Here is a 15832-nt window from a genome sequence, read left to right on the forward strand (position 1 = left end):
ATCTGTTTGACAGGAATATTATTAGGTTGGTGCAAAAGTTAGTTCTGGTTTTTGCTGTTACTTTTAATAACGGAAACCAGTCATCAGGATGCAGTGAGCCCAAAGCTTAGGGTCTTGAGAAAGTCCCTGGTTGATGGAAAGGGCAAAGGCTTGGAGGCTAGACCAGCCTGCCATTGAGTCCCAGCTCTAGCACTTACCAGCTTGGGCATATTCCTTATGTTCTCTTAGCCTTGGTTCGTTCGTCTGAAACACAGGGTGGTGGTAACCCCTCTGCCTCACAAGGAGGAAATATGAGATCAGCCAGGGCAAAGCACTCAGCCTGGTGCCTGAGATACAGTCAGCTTCCAGACAAGGCTAGCTTCATTAAGCGTTTACTTCAAGGCTGGAACAAACTCCAGATATGGAGCTCCTCTTCGTGTTGAGGCGAGAGCCTGTAAGTGCTTAACCCTGGCTCCCAAGGCAGGTGAGAGGGACGGGAAAGCTGATCTTGACAGAGAGAACAGAGCAGAGCTGAGAACTGAAACATCTCAGCTCAGGGTCTGTACTTGCTAATCACTGTATTCTCAAAGCCTTGCTCATAGCCTGGCACATGGCTGGTGCTCAGTAGGCCCGGCTGAATGAATGGGTCCAGCCGAGCATGTGAAACAGTTACAATGTTTTTACCATCAGCCTGCTATCATTCATTCGTTCCTCACTGGCTCATTCAGCCCTAGAGTGGCCATCGTGACATAGATGTAAAAAAAAAAGGGCTCTGAAGTCTGCCATTTACTTAACTTACAGTTTGTTCAATCGTTAAATGGGTTGACACACACCTCAGTGACTTCAATGGCTCATTGTGGGGACTGAGTTAATAAGATAAAGCCCTTAGGAGAGTGCTGGGTATATAGAAGACACTCCACCAATGTTAGCCATTATCACAAGAAAGAGCCTACTGGGTGTCACAGATTCCTAGGCTCTGGGGTCCTGGCTGGGAGTCATAAAGGCATGAACCCTGCCTTCACAGCTATCAGTCTGGCGGGGGCAATGGATCAGGAAACAAGCAATCGTAAGACAATGTGGTTAGTGGTCCAGTAAGGGGAAGTTCAGGGGACCCTAACCTCATAGCAGAAGTGGATTTACTCAGAAAGAGTCCTGACTAATCTCCTGACTTGGTCAGACCCGGAGGCAGGGTAGGGTGAAGAATGCTTTAAGCAGACAGGATAACATGTGATAAGGTTCGACCACGGTGGGTCCAGAAAACAGAAAGCGTGTTCCTGTGGTGAGGCAGAGGTAGAGAAGGAGGAGAAAAGAGGCCCAAGAGGCACACAGGATCCAGACCATGCTGGTAATGGCAAAGGGAGAAAATGTTCCAAAAGAGCAGAGAAGAATCACATCCAAGAAGTATAACCCCTTGCGTCGGGCTTGTCCTCCGCCTCTTGGCAGTTTCCATAAATGTATGAAGAAGAGCATGAGTCATTATGACAAACTTCTCGGCCCTCATACTCTGGATAAGCTCAGGAAATCCCATGGGACCCCTGCAGAGAAGGCTCCCTGGGGACCACAGCAGTCAGCACAGGAAGCATCTCCACCGTCCTGCCGGGGGATCCACGGACTCATTCCACTGCGGCTAACAAAGCAGGGACTATCTGGATACCAACACTGGGAATCAAGACAATATAGACAGCCACAGAGAGTGGAGGGAGGAAATGCGGTTGGCATGGTTATTTTTTAACCTGAAATGCATACAGGGAAAAATCAGTGTTAAGAATACTGACATACTGTAAAAAACATTCTTTTCCACTCAGTACTAAAACAAAAGTATTGATTTCCTTGGTTTTGCGTCGTATCTTCCCCTCTGCTGCCACCTCCAGCCAAATCTAACAGAGAGAATGAAGCCTGTCTTTTCTGCCGTCTTTGATCTTCATTCCAGACGGTTAAATCCTGCTGGCCCCAAATGGAGCCCAGCTTTCCCCTACAGTGAGAAAGTCCTTTGATACGAGACTGTCTGCCCGACCCAAGCTCAGAAAACACCCCCGAGTAGGGAATACAGTAGGGATGAGAATGAATATCACCCGTTAAACACAGATCTTAAAGGGGGAAACAAAGTTTCCTAAAAGAGGTGCTCAGCTCCTCCTCTTTCCTCTGTAGCCAACATCACGAGGATTGGTACCAGGATCTGTACTACTAAGCAGAGCCTTTGAAGGCCATGTGCCGTTTGCAAATCAGATTTAATGATGTTTCAAGCCAAAGCAATTACATTTTTCGTAAAGTGTCCAAAATCCTCTGAGGATTTGGGGGTTCTGAGCCAGGATGGAGGATTACACGGAGGCCAAAAGACTAGCAAAAACTCGGGAAGGATTTCATGAGGAGCAAATGCACACAGGTGTGAATGTTACATCACAAAAGCGCTTGCACCTCTTTTCAGCTGCAAACAACTATGCCCACGAGCCTCAGTTTTGCCTTAGCCATGGAATTCCATGATTCTGAGTTCTTGTCTTTGACTTTCTTCTTCCTACTGTGTCTGCCTCTCCTGCATTCCACGCTGCTTCTCTGGCTTCCTCGTCCTGCCCCCATGTCTCATGTCATGACATCCTAAGAAATTACTCCATGACCCCCAGGTTTTTAAATACCTGTATCCTTGACTTGGTGGTGTTTGAGGAATTATTTCCAATCAGTCGATTAGCAAAGGTGATGGAGACTCTGGAGAAGACAGTCCCAGGCTGTGGGTGAATAAGAAGCAAGGTCTACTTCCTCTGGGTGCCCCTCTGCACGGCCAGAGGCTGACGGACTTTGGGTGCTCCACAGTAACCTCAGAAAGAGTCCCCCCCGCAACAGCAAATTCTCCCAGAGCAGTTTTGAAACACCACAGGAGGAGGAAGGCTCTTTAATCAAATAATAACCAGTCAGAGATAAGGCCTGCTAGGCTGAGCTTGGCCAGCCAATCACAGGCTTCCTTCCGACTGCAAGGACAAACAGACCCAGGCTTCCGGAGTGCATTTCAGGGCTTGTTACAATTTAATGATGCAACAAATGGTGTCTTCTTCGCGTTGCCTGGTGGGGATTTTCTAACTGGGAAGTGAAGCTCCAAGCTCAGTAACCTCATTCTCGGTGGAGGTGTCCGCAGCTTGAGTGTTCACGTGGGGCAGGCTCCTGGCCTGGCTGTTTCCAACTTGCATTTCTCACTGCTGAGGGGAAGGGAGGCTTGAGTGGGGCTGAGGGGGGCTGGGGTCCCCACAGGGTGAGTCTATTTGATGCCAAATGTGCAGCTCACTGACTGTAACCCTGAAACGGTCATGGAGAGATGATGGAGATGCTTTACGTGCATTTCCTGTTTGTCTTCAATCAGTCATGACTTTGGTCTTCTGTATTTCTTCATCCCCTTTCCAGCTGCTGCCGCCCTCCCCTTTCAAAGCTATTATTGCTCTGTTTGGCTTATGAAGAAGTCTTGTAAAGAGAGTAGGTTCTGGGGACTAAGAAGGTGTAGGGGCCAATAAAGGCCCTTGGTAGCCCTGTCCATGTGACTTTGAACACTGTCAGTTGCTTCCTGTTTAATTGTTGCAAAGACTAAATGCATTAAAACTGTCTCTCCTTCCTGTGAGGCTCTTACAGGCCCCGTAGACCGGTAGGCAAACCCTCAAAGGGTCTTGATGTATTAGAGTTCAATATTTAAGCTCTTAAGCTTAAATACTGAACTTAAGGGGAACCCTCTTGTTAGGTAAATATGCATTCATGCAACAGTTATTTATTTTGCATCTACTCTGGTAGAGATGTGCTGACTGGGGGCACTGAGGTGAGTTAAACCTGGCGCAGTTCCCTGCCCTCCCGAAACAAGGTCAGCACAGGAGGTAGCAGTTTGTGAAAGAAGTCCTGAGTGCAGTGGAACCAATGGCAGGGACTGGTGAAGAGGGCTTGTCATGAACGGTATGGGCCTGTCCAAAGGAACTACAACAAAACCAGTAGTGGTGGACAGGAAACGGATCCAAGTCAGAGGGACAAGTACAGTCAAAATATTCTCCAAGGGGACCCCCTGCAGGGCTTCTACTAGGGAAAGAAGGAGAAAAAGCAAAGGTGTATATCTCGTCTCCTTTTTTATTTTTATTTTATTTTATTTTTGTTTGTTTTGAGACAGAGTCTCACTCTGTCCCCAGGCTGGAGTGCGGTGGCGCAATCTTGGCTCACTGCAGCCTCTGCCTCCTGGCTTCAAGAGATTGTCCTGCCTCAGCCTCCCAAGTAGCTGGGACTACAGGCACCCACCAATGCACCCAGCTAATTTTTTTATTTTTAGTAGAGATGGGGTTTCACCATGTTGGCCAGGCTGGTCTCGAACTTCTGACCTCAGATGATCCTCCCATCTTGGCCTCCCCACGTGCTGGGATTACGGGTGTGAGCCACCACTCCTACTGGGGAAAGAAGGAGAAAAAGCAAAGGTGTGTATCTCCACTCCTTTTAAAAAAATATTGATATATAACGTCTCGTTGAAATAAAATGCACACACCACACAATTTACCCGTTTAAAGTGTATGTGTAGTTCAGTGATTTCTAATACAGACACAGAGTTGTGCGGCCATCAGTAGAATGAATTTTAGAACATTCCATCACCCCATGAAGAACTCCCTTCCCATTAACAATCACTCCCAACCCTGCCAACACCTCCTCCAGCTCTAGGGAGCTACTGATCTACTGTATGTCTTCTACAGATCAGAAACCCCTACTCTGGACATTTCCTATAAATGCAATCATAGGATATGTGACCTTTGCAGCAGTTTTATTTCTCTTAGCATAAAGTTTTCAAGGTTTACTTCATTTCTTTTTATTGATGAATAATATTACATAGTATAATAAAGTTTTCAAGGTTTACTTCATTTCTTTTTATTGATGAATAATATTACATAGTATAAATATACTACAATTTATACAGATACCCACCATTCATCTGCTGGAGGGCATTTGGGTGGTTTCCATGTTTTGCTTTGTTGTTTTGTGAAATCATGAATAATGCTGCTATGGACATTCATGTACAAGTTTGCATACCCTTAGAGCCACAAATTCACAACCTCATAGCAGGGAAACAGGAAAGAACAAAGCAAATGAGAGAGCTAGTCATTGAAGGGCTTCTCTCCCGCCAGAAGTTATGATGTCACAGCAGCAGCCGAGTCTAACATTTACACAGATTTTCACAGTGCATAAAGCACAATTATACATTCTCGCTCATGTAACCCTCCCCACAACTCTAAGCAAAAGGAAGGTAGTATTTTTATTGTCATTTCAAAGATGAGGTCCTGGAGAATCAGAAACTTTAGAGTAACTTGCCAAAATCTACCCAGGCAGGAACTGAAGCCAGAATGAAGTCCTATGTTCTTCCTACTTCAACTCTTCACATGAAAAACAGGTCTTTATTCTTCTCCTAAATATTCAGTCTTGGCTTCCTAGATGTTTAGTTCAAGAGAGAAAAAAAAAAAAACGAAAGAAATTTAAAAGGGCTTCATCATTATTTATGGAGAAAATGGCAATTAGGCCGACAAATAGCTGTTATGTTGGCATTTAAAACATTTTTACCTAAGGCTCAGAAAGACTGAATATCTTACCTAGAGGCACAGAGCTAGCAAGCTGGCAATTGATGATTCAAAGGAAGATAGAGATCTGATTCCCAGGTACAGGTAGAATCAACTTGCTTCCTTCCTAACAGCCTACTGAGAGCACTGCCTGGCCTGTTTAAGTGAGAGGAAGGTGAACTCTGGATGGAAGCACTGCAGGTGGGGTAGGCCTTGCTGAGGAGAATGCCATACAGAGCAGGGGACACAGAACGGGATTAAGGATCATGGGAGTCTTAAGATGCAGGAGAAGATGGCTACAAAAGAGAGAAAACAGAGTGGCTATGGAGAGATGGAGAGGACTTCACTGAAAGCTGGCCAAGTTCTCAGCTTGACCCATTGCCAGGAATGTTTTATCCAAACCCTTGAGGTCACTAGATAAACAATAAGACAGATGTAATGGGTAGGATGGTATAAGAAAAAAAAAAAATCAACCAGGTGTTACCAGAAAGGGGTCCTGATTCAGACACCAGAAGAGGGTTCTTGGTGCTAGAAAGAATTTGGGGCAAGTCCGCAGAGTAAAGTGAAAGCAAGTTTCTAAGAGAGGTAAAGAAACAGACAGCTATTCCATAGACAGAGCAGCAGCACGGACTGCTCAACTGAGTACACTTAGGGTTATTTCTTGATTATATGCTAAACAAAGGAATTTCCCTTGCTAAATTTCCTTGCTAAATTCAGGAATTTCCCAGGAAAGGGGTGAGGAGTTCCCGTAATTGAGATTTCATCCCTTTTTTAGACTACACAGGGTAAATGCCATGGCATTTGTAAACTGTCATGGCACAGGTGGGAGTGTTTTTTGGCATGCTAATGCATTATAATTAGCATATAATGAGCAGTGAGGATGATCAGAGGCCGCTTTTGTAGCCATCTTGGCTTTGGTGGGTGTTAGCCTGCTTCTTTACTGCATCCTGTTGTATCAGCAGGGTCTTTGTGACCTGTATCTTGCCCCAACCTCCTATCTCATTCTATGCCTAAAAACGCCTAACCTCTTGGGAATTCAGCCCAGCAGGTCTCAACCTCATTTTACCAGCCCCTGTTCAAGATGGAGTCACTGGTTTGAACGCCTCTGACACAGGGACGACGAGTGTGGTGACTGAGAGCGACAGCATCCTCCCAGATTCTCAGCACCTGTCCAGTCCCAACCAAAGCCCACAGCCCTGGCATAGCAGCACCAGAAAAGGACCCTCCCAGAAAGAGGCTAAAGCCATAGGGGTAGAGAGGAGGCTGAGCAGGCCATGTGCACACAGGTGACAGGGCCTGGCCACAGGTCATGCCTGAGATGGAGATTCCAATGCAAAGTGCTTTCACCTGGGAGTGAGGATGATGGAAAGGACACCTAGGATGTGGAAGTACCCGAGGTCTGGAATCAGCCAGGCACCTCACAGCCCCTGGATCTTGATTCGTGGCACCAAGATCCTGCCAACTTCATTTGATTTCCCTTTAATTTTCATTACTTGCAGAACTCAGTACACATCAGGCAAGTCACTGTCAGATTGACTCCAAAATCCATAATTTTTCTATCATTTCATGCTCCCACTTCTAAGAGAGTTCTTACATTCATTTTCTTTCTGTCTTTCGCAAGCTGCCACTTAATACATTTTCCCTTCTGTGATTATTCTAGCACTACCAAAATCACTTGTGTTTATAGCATGTATGAAACCCCCTCTGCAAAAATTTTATAACAGTGAGATTATGACAGTCAAAGAGATCTGATCTAACCAACCCCAATTTGCCTTTAACCTCCAAAATGCCCTTAATCATTCCTGGGGTCTGGCCAAGTGACCTTTGGGAGACATTTAATTTACAGTTTAAAAGATAGCCCTTCCCTAAAACTAAGCCGCCTTTGTAAAACTAATGACAGACCACCAGGTTAGAAGAATGAAAGGACCCTGAATTCTGCTAAGGTAAACAATTACCAGCCATTATTCTGGAGGTCACAAGATTTGCCACTTTTCCAATTACTCCTACGGATAACATTGCTCTTGTAGAACCTAAGATTAGCCTTTTTAGATGTCTCTTCAGGTTTTTGACTGAAAAATTTCTGACTACTGATGGCTCCACCCAGACAGTCAGCTGGATCTGTGGCCCCACCCAGAAGCAGGCTGAGCAGGCAGGAGGATCATTTTCCACACCCCTATAATTGGATCCCCAATCAATCAGCAGCACCCATTCCCTGGCCCACCAAACTATCCTAGAAAAACCCTGGCCTCTCAATGTTTGGGGTGATGGATTTGTGTAATAGAATTCCTGTCTGCCATTCTGCAGGCTCTGCATGACTTAAACTCTTTCTCTATTGGCATTCTCCTGTTTTGATAAATTGGCTCTATCTGGGCAGTGGGCAAAATGGAACCATTGGGTGGTTTCATACATGCATCTAGAGCCATACTCACATATAACTGTGAGAATACATCTCTCTGTGCACATGTATTCATATGCATGTATCTTCGCTTTCAGCTATCTGTGTTTTGTTGCCTTCAGAGAAGGGTGTGAGTGGCTTTAGTTTTAATTTCCTCGAGGTTAGGTAAAAGCCTGTGTCCTTGAATAGTGGGTTTGTGGTGATCTTACTGTATGTCATCACCTGAGTAAAGAAACTGCTCCTATAATGAGGGCAATTACCTTGCTGCAGCTATCTTCTGAGTATTTTTCTCTGGGATGATTCTTTCCTCCCAGAGAAGATTTGTGGAAACTTCCATCAATGGTGTTACCCAATGATGTGTACCACTGATGTGCATGTCATGACCAAACTAACCCATCTTCGATTTGGCTTTGATCTGCACTGCCAAGGACAGATCACAAATACACATACACACACACACACACACACACATGTCAACTTACATGGGGAGATTATATCACAAATTCAAAAGTGTCTTAGCACCAGGCAGCCAATGTAAACTAGAAAACTGGGTTAGATGTGATTAATGAGAAGTAGTGGGGACTGGGGTCAAGTGGAGAATATATATCACATCCAATGGCATCTACCACCTCCAGTCCAATATTGCCATGGGAAAATGTAGTCTCAGTGTGGTCAGACCTTTTTATCTTCAAAGGAGGACAGAAATAAAGATTTTAATGTGAAATCTGTTTTCTTTAATTTGGTAAACATTCACAGATATGAAATACTGTACAAGCCAGAAAGCACACACAGATTTCAAGATAAACTCAGTCTGTGGGCTGTCAGTTTTTGCCCCCTAATGTGGACATAATATGCACTTGCATACACATACCTACCTACTCTTGCACAGTGACCAAACATTCTAAATAGACTGTGAGAGTGAGTCCTTCAGGTGACTGTGGGTTTATCTCTCTTACTTCTCAAATCTAGAGTCATCAAAGTGTGGTGGGAGGACCCCTGTATCACTAGTCTTCATGAACTTAATAAGCATACAGATTCCTAGGCACCACCCCAGAAGCCCTAGGGACAGAACCTGAGAATCTGCATTTTAACAGAATGTCCAAGTAATTATGATGCCCACTCAAATTTAGGAGTCACTGGTTCTAAGTCCTGAAGAACTTTGAGTATAAGATAAAGTGTTTGAGTGTGTCCTGAAAGCCCTGGAAAATGTCTGAAAATGACATAATTCAACTTAGGTTTTAAAAAGATGGCACCAATTTGTCATTGTATACCCCCAGAACAGTGTGTCTCAACATGTGGTCTTGGCCACGGTTGCACCAGAACCACTTCAATATCCTATTGAAAAGCAGATTTCTATGCCCTTCTGAGTCACAATTTTTCATATGTGCTATAATCATAATAGGGAATATGACTATAGCTAAATATGGACCAAGTACTTCATATAAAATGGAGATAATAACCCTGCAAAATAGATACCAGTATGTTCATTTCATAAATAAGAAAATGAGACTCACAAAGGTGACACATGTAGTAGTATTCTCGATATATTTCAAAAGAAAAACAGCATCCTTATCCTTCAGAGATACCTACCAAAATATTCACCAGTAAAATGATATGATGTCTGCAAATTTGTTCCAAACTAATATGAGAGAGGATGTGGGTGACGCTAAAGGTGAAACAAAATTTGTCATGAGTTGACAATTGTTGAAGTTGGGTGGTAGGTATATTCCGGTGTTTATAATTTGTTATTCTATATTTTTCATATTTTTCTAAATTTAAATTTGTTCTATTTTTTATAATGAATGGAAATAAAAGACTTCCTTCCTACTACTGCATCATGCATTGCAGAGCTTTACAAATATATGTTTGCTAAATGAATGATTTTGCCCATTGTTTGTGCCTCACCTGAGTATTAGCAGGATTCCAGTCATTAAGAGTCCCACACAAACCCAAACATATTTCTATAGATTTGTTTTTTTAAATGACTCATCAGTGCCTATAACACCCCTCAATATCGTAAGTTTGTTTATGGCAAAGAACCCACCTACTGGCTGTACCTGGCACAGAGCCTTGTACTTGGTAGGCATTCGATGAATGCCAGATGGGTGAAGGTGACTCGTGGGCATGGGGTAGGCTGAAATGACTCAGAGCACCCTGCACACATGCCTGTCATCATACCAAATGGGAACATCCCAGGCTTTCCTCCCAGGGTCCCTCTTTGAAGCATGGCACACATGGTTCCTGATAATTTCAGGCTACTCCACTACACACCCCCTTTTATTATTGCCTTATGCATATTTGCTTGTTCAGGTTTGAATGTTTGGTCTTCCCAGCTAGATCATGAACCGCCTTGGGGATGAGAACAATGTTCTCTCAGATCTCTGTAGCCTCCAGCCCTAGCACAGAGCCAGGCCCAGCCACACCATTTACCCGTGGCGTGGGTAAATAATCCATGCCATGCCAGCCACAGAGGAGCACTGTTTAGATTCCCCTTCAAGAGAACCTGCTGCAGGTGCCTGGTTGACTGACAGCCTCTCGATGCTGCCCTGTTGACTCCACCATGCCATTCCTGCCAGGGCCACATGTACCCCAGGCCACTCCTGGTCAGCAGCTGAATACAATGGGGGCATAAGAGCCAGGTCTCTCCCCTTCTCCCCATGTAGCCTTCTTCATTAGTCTGGCAGCCTTTCTCAGAGCTGCCCTGTGGTCTGGGGCTCCTCTGACCCAATCCTTCCTTTGCTCTCTCCTTTCACAGGGCTCAGGCCTGCACCATGGTCCAAGGCCTACCTAATTCTGCTCCATTTCCTTTCATCCTTCACAAGCACCTCCCCCAATAAATCTTTTACATATCTACTCCTGTTTCAGCATCTTCTTCTAGGAGGACTCACACTGTTGAATACATGAAGTGCCTGAGATCCAATAACAACCAGGGATTTCCAAGCTCCCAGTCTTGCACATGAAACAAATTCTATCGATCTCCTAGCTTACAGCTAAATATGTGGTGTGTAACTCTTATCCTAAAACAAATTAAATCAACTTTCCTACACCAAACTAGGACATTCTATTTTGAAGTCACATGTTGCAGTGGAATGAACTGGGGGCCTTAGGGAACCTATAAAGTGATACCTGGCCTTGTGACCTTAAGCAAATTACTTCTTATGGTCCCTCACTTCCTTTATTCTTAAAGTAAGGCTACTAGGATCTTCCTCCCTCCTTCATGGTGATGTTGGATATATTTATGTTTTTTAGAAGTACTCTAGGCCGGGCGCAGTGGCTCACACCTGTAATCCCAGCACTTTGGGAGGCCCAGGAGGGCAGATCACAAGGTCAGGAGATCGAGACCATCTTGGCTAACACAGTGAAACCTCATCTCTACTAAAAATACAAAAAATTAGCCAGGCATGGTGGCGGGCGCCTGTAGTCCCAGTTACTCAGGAGTCTGAGGCAGGAGAATGGCGTGAACCCGGGAGGCGGAGCTTGCAGTGAGCCGAGATCGTGCCACTGCACTCCAGCCTGGGTGAAAGAGCGAGACTCCATCTAAAAAAAAAAAAAGAAGTACTCTAAACTGCCCTAAGACAGAGTTGGCCAACTTTTCTGAAAAGAACAAAATAGCAAATATTTTAAGCTTTGTGGGTTATACAGTCTCTATTATAACTAATCAACTCTGCCGTGTAGCGCAATAGCTGCCAAGAATAACATATAAACAAAGATGACAGCAAAATTCTATTCAAATAAAAACTTGTGGTGGGCTGGACTTGGTCCCAGGGCTGTAATTTACTGACCCTTGCCCTAGAGTCATGGACACTTAGGGTTGGAAAAGATAACAGGCATCACGGGGTTTTGGGTAACTAGATCCTTCCTCTGACATTCATCATAGAACTGACTAATCCATCAGGAAGCACCTTCCCGCAGAGCTCAGAAGTGTCCTCGGCATCCTTCTTGACACAGGGTGACCAATCAAGCTAAGATGACATGTGTAGTGACGTCTATCATTTCCCCTTGATTTGTTCGCATCCCACACTCCCCAAGTGAGAAAACTGAGACCAATGATTCAGTAATAATGAAAATAAGAGTGTTTTGAAAAGTATAAAGTATTCCTTCAATGTAAACATTCTTATCTGGAGCTAAAAAAAAAAAAAAACAACCCAGCCATTTAAAATACAATTTAAGTAATAATAAGTTATATTATTTCATACACAATGATCATGATTATTTTTTGCAGCAAGAACAACTGGACCCAAAGTGCCATTTTCTCATCTCCTGGAAAGCAGGGATTCATTCTTTTAGTATGTACCGATAAATGTCTGCCTTGTTTCTCCACTGGCAGAAAATGAGCTAAGCTTTCTGGCCTTAGGTTGCAGTCCAGGAGGCAAGGTTTAAATTTCCTCCTCTGCAAGACACAGGTGATGAGAGAGGGTTGCAAGCTGTCTTAGATTCCCTCCAAGCAAGTGTCTGTATTCAAAGCAAAGCCTATCATAAATGGGACACACAAGGTGTTCCCTTGGCCTCTCTTCTCCTGGAAGCTGTTTGTCTTTATGTTTTGGGAAGGCAACCTTGACCTTTCCTCTATTCAAACTTGTTGATCAGAAAGATCAAAGCCTTTCGAAAGATCAAAAAATGCAAGTACTAAGGACTAAAAACATCCTTTTCTGCCCCTAAGAATCCAAGGACCCTTATGAATATTAAATTGATGAATCTTTGCCATTTGAGAGTCAACCACCCCTTTTGGAATCCAATGACAGTCATGGAGCTCTCGGCAGGAAAGAGGCATGTGCCATAGTCACCGCAAGTTCTCCAGCCTCCAGGATCACCTGTTTGTTTATATCCAAACAATGATAATCCCAGACCAGTGAGTATCACAGTCATTTCCACAGAATGCACATAGCCTTCCCATTATGCGGAGCGCTTAACATTCTAGTCTGAAGCAAACGCCTTAGGATGACTTTGCCTGGTCAGGGCCAGCCTGGTGATCCCACGTGCCAGCCTCGCTCCCCAGCAAGAAAGTGGCCCCAGGGATCTCTGCCAGAATGGGGTGGATGGCACCCCAGCCTGGATTTCAGCTTCTGGTCTAAAACCAGGATGTGCTGCCTTTTCACAATGTGACACTATCCAGATTCCCCCACCATACACACAAGAACCAATTTGCCGACAATTCCAAAATCCCAGAGGAGAGTCCAGCACTGGATAAGCCCCTCTAATGGCCTTGCCTGGGAGCTGCTGGCTCCTGGAGGGAAGAGTTCTGAGGGTGGGGACCACTGAGTCAAGTCCTGGAAAGCCATGGACTGGGGTTCAAAGCTTCTGGGTACTGAGCACCTAGTCTGTGTGTGACCACCACATCTAGGTGTGACCACCACCACCTTTCCATCCCACAATGCCACCGTCCTACCTATGCCAGCCAGCCTGATTCCACTACCAGGATGTTTACTTGGGGAAGCAAAGGGAAAAGAATATTCTAGGGAGTCATGGGTTTGTGGGAGTCTGAGTGGGATCCTCTGGCACTGGGATCTGCTACAGAGCAGTTCACGGTCCCTTTTCCGTAAGTAAAGCCCTCTCTGACCTCTCCATATAAAATGTCAGCTTCCCCTCGACTCCCCACCACCACCCACCATCTCTGTCCCTGCTACCTTCTTTCATTTTCCTCCGTTACATGAATCATCATAAAACATTACAGAGCTCATTGTCTGTCAACTATCCCCCTCCACTAGGGTGTCAGCTTCTTAATGGCAAGGATGTTTTGTTTTGCTCGCTGCAGTGTTCCCTTCATCTAGAAGAATGCCTGGCACAATATATATTTATTAAATCAATATAATGAATAAACAAAAGAATCACAAGTACTCTTGTTTCTAGAGCCTGGCTCAGCCCCACCTCCTCTGGGAGCCTCCCCTGACTGCTCTGAGGATCACACCATTTTTCCCATGGTGCTCATTTATTTTGTCAACAAGCTTGTATTGAGCACCCACTATGTGCTAGATCCCAAGCTAGGCCCTGAGTTTACAGGAGAGACCAAGCAAAGCCCTTGCCCAAATAGCTTGCAATGTAGTTTAGCACATAAAAGGCATCTAGTTTGGGTTTCCAATTGCTTCCTGATCTTCCAGGGATCAACGAGCTGCTAAAGGAGGGGGAAGACTGACATTGCCTGAGCACCCACTATGTTCTCAGCATGTGATATGTGCTTTTCTGGAACCAGGTGGTTTGCCCCTGAAGAGAAGGTCCTCACTGGGGAGAGTATGAGAGGAGAAGAAGTAGGACTTGCAGAGCACAGCAATCAGAACACAGAGGCTGCAGGGAAGTGCGAGCCACTTCCCACTGGAAATATGAAAGGAGGCTCAGAAGAGACATGGGGAAGGATCAGCAGGCCTGGTGTGAAGAAGCCTAGTCGCACCCTGTGTTGGGGTGATCGGACCCAACACCAGGCCGTGGGGGCTATGAAGTCAGGCGGAGTCAAAGGAATGAGAAAAAGCAAGAGAGAAAGTGGGACCAGGGAGCCAACGCTACTATGGAGGCTGTGAAGGCCCTGAGCTCTGGGAGCCCACGCTATTTATTGGTGATCAAACAAAGAAACAGGTGGTGAGGATGTGAAGGTTGAGAGAAAGTGATGCATCAAGCGAATGAGCTACAGCTGTGATGGTTTAGCATTTTCTTTGCTGCATATTGAACATGTTCTGCTACTTGAGATAATGGGAGTGCTAGAAGCAAGGAGCCAGCAAGTCTAGACACATTCCAGAGGCCACAAGGGGTTTTATGCCCTGAGCCCTGGATTCCATCCAAGCCATGAGGGGTTTTATGCCCTGGGCTTAGATTATGGTAAGGCAGGGCAGACTTCTACCCTTCAGCACAGAGCTTGGTGTTCCAAAGGCCACGAAGGGTTTTAGACCCTGGACCCCGGACATGTTCCAAGACTCTTTTACATCATGTCAGACATGCAAGCCCTGCCTCAGCTTCTCTCCCAACATTCACCTTTTCTCCCAACACCCTGACCCCTTAGGCATGCCACTCTCCCTCTCTTAGCCATTTCCATTTCAGTAAAGGGCAATTGTTGGCCTAGGTAACCTCTAAGGCTCATTACATGAAGACATCTATGATCCTTTCCAATCAACACAGCATCTTCCTCCTTTACTTCCTGTGGACTCTGTCCTGACCCCTGAGTTTAGAAAATGGCTTATGACAGTTAATGTGATCTTCCCACAGAGGGTCCATTACACCTGACCTTTGATTTAGGCAAAATGGTTTGGGGGATAAAGGAGCATGAACGAGCTCAGTGGTTTTCACTGTTCTGTTCTTTCCAATTAACCTTAGAGCCTTCTCGCCTGCTCTGCCCTCTCTTGGGACCTCCCGATCCTGGAGCCCAGCCATAAGCTGTCTTGGTTCTTCAGTTGCTGAAGCGACTCACCTGATTGGCTGTGAGGTCCAAAGCCCACTAGGCCCCTGTAGTTATCAAGAGGCCTCCCACAGGGCTGAAGTCAAGAAGACTGGCCCCTTGAGTATCTTCTCTCTCATCATGCTGGTTCCCATCCCTGAAGAAGATGGACCAAGCCAGGCAAAAGAGGGCATGTGCTGAAGACATGCACTGAGCAGTTGCCTCTCATCTTGCTGTGAGTGGCTAGGCAGAGGTTAAAGTTTCCTGTCCCCACCCCCTCCCATTGCCCAATTGTCCACAAGGAAAATCACATAGCAAGTAGTGGGTGGCTTTTGGAACCACAAACAGTCCGGATCAATTTGTTCTAAAGGCTCATTGAGCAACCACATTGCCCTCTTCCCTCTTGCCTGTCTAGCCATGAGGCTCCCTGCTGAGCAATTGCCTGCCCAGACAGGCAAGAATGCCAGCTCCTCAATTATAAGGGTCTGGATGCACAAAGCATAGCTCAACTAATTGACCACATCCCACTTGCAATCACGACAAGACAAC

At 45.4% G+C, this 15832-nt stretch overlaps 1 protein-coding gene and 1 long non-coding RNA gene across 2 annotated transcripts in view; both read right to left on the reverse strand.

Moving 5' to 3' along the window:
- Nucleotides 1-2836, reverse strand: part of GPAM (glycerol-3-phosphate acyltransferase, mitochondrial) — a 63616-nt gene extending 60780 nt beyond the window's left edge. Inside the window, exon 1 of the mRNA XM_005566424.4 lies at nucleotides 2610-2836. The gene's annotated coding sequence lies outside the window, so the exon portion shown is untranslated. The remainder of the gene's footprint in view (nucleotides 1-2609) is intronic.
- Nucleotides 2837-4823: 1987 nt separating this feature from the next.
- Nucleotides 4824-15510, reverse strand: LOC135965191 (uncharacterized). The gene is made up of 2 exons (XR_010578094.2): nucleotides 15317-15510; nucleotides 4824-5405 (listed from the first exon to the last, which is right to left on the reverse strand). It is a non-coding gene; the product is annotated as an uncharacterized lncRNA (long non-coding RNA).
- Nucleotides 15511-15832: the final 322 nt, after the last annotated feature.

This window comes from Macaca fascicularis, chromosome 9, assembly GCF_037993035.2.
Source record: "Macaca fascicularis isolate 582-1 chromosome 9, T2T-MFA8v1.1".
Classification (NCBI taxonomy): domain Eukaryota; kingdom Metazoa; phylum Chordata; class Mammalia; order Primates; family Cercopithecidae; genus Macaca; species Macaca fascicularis.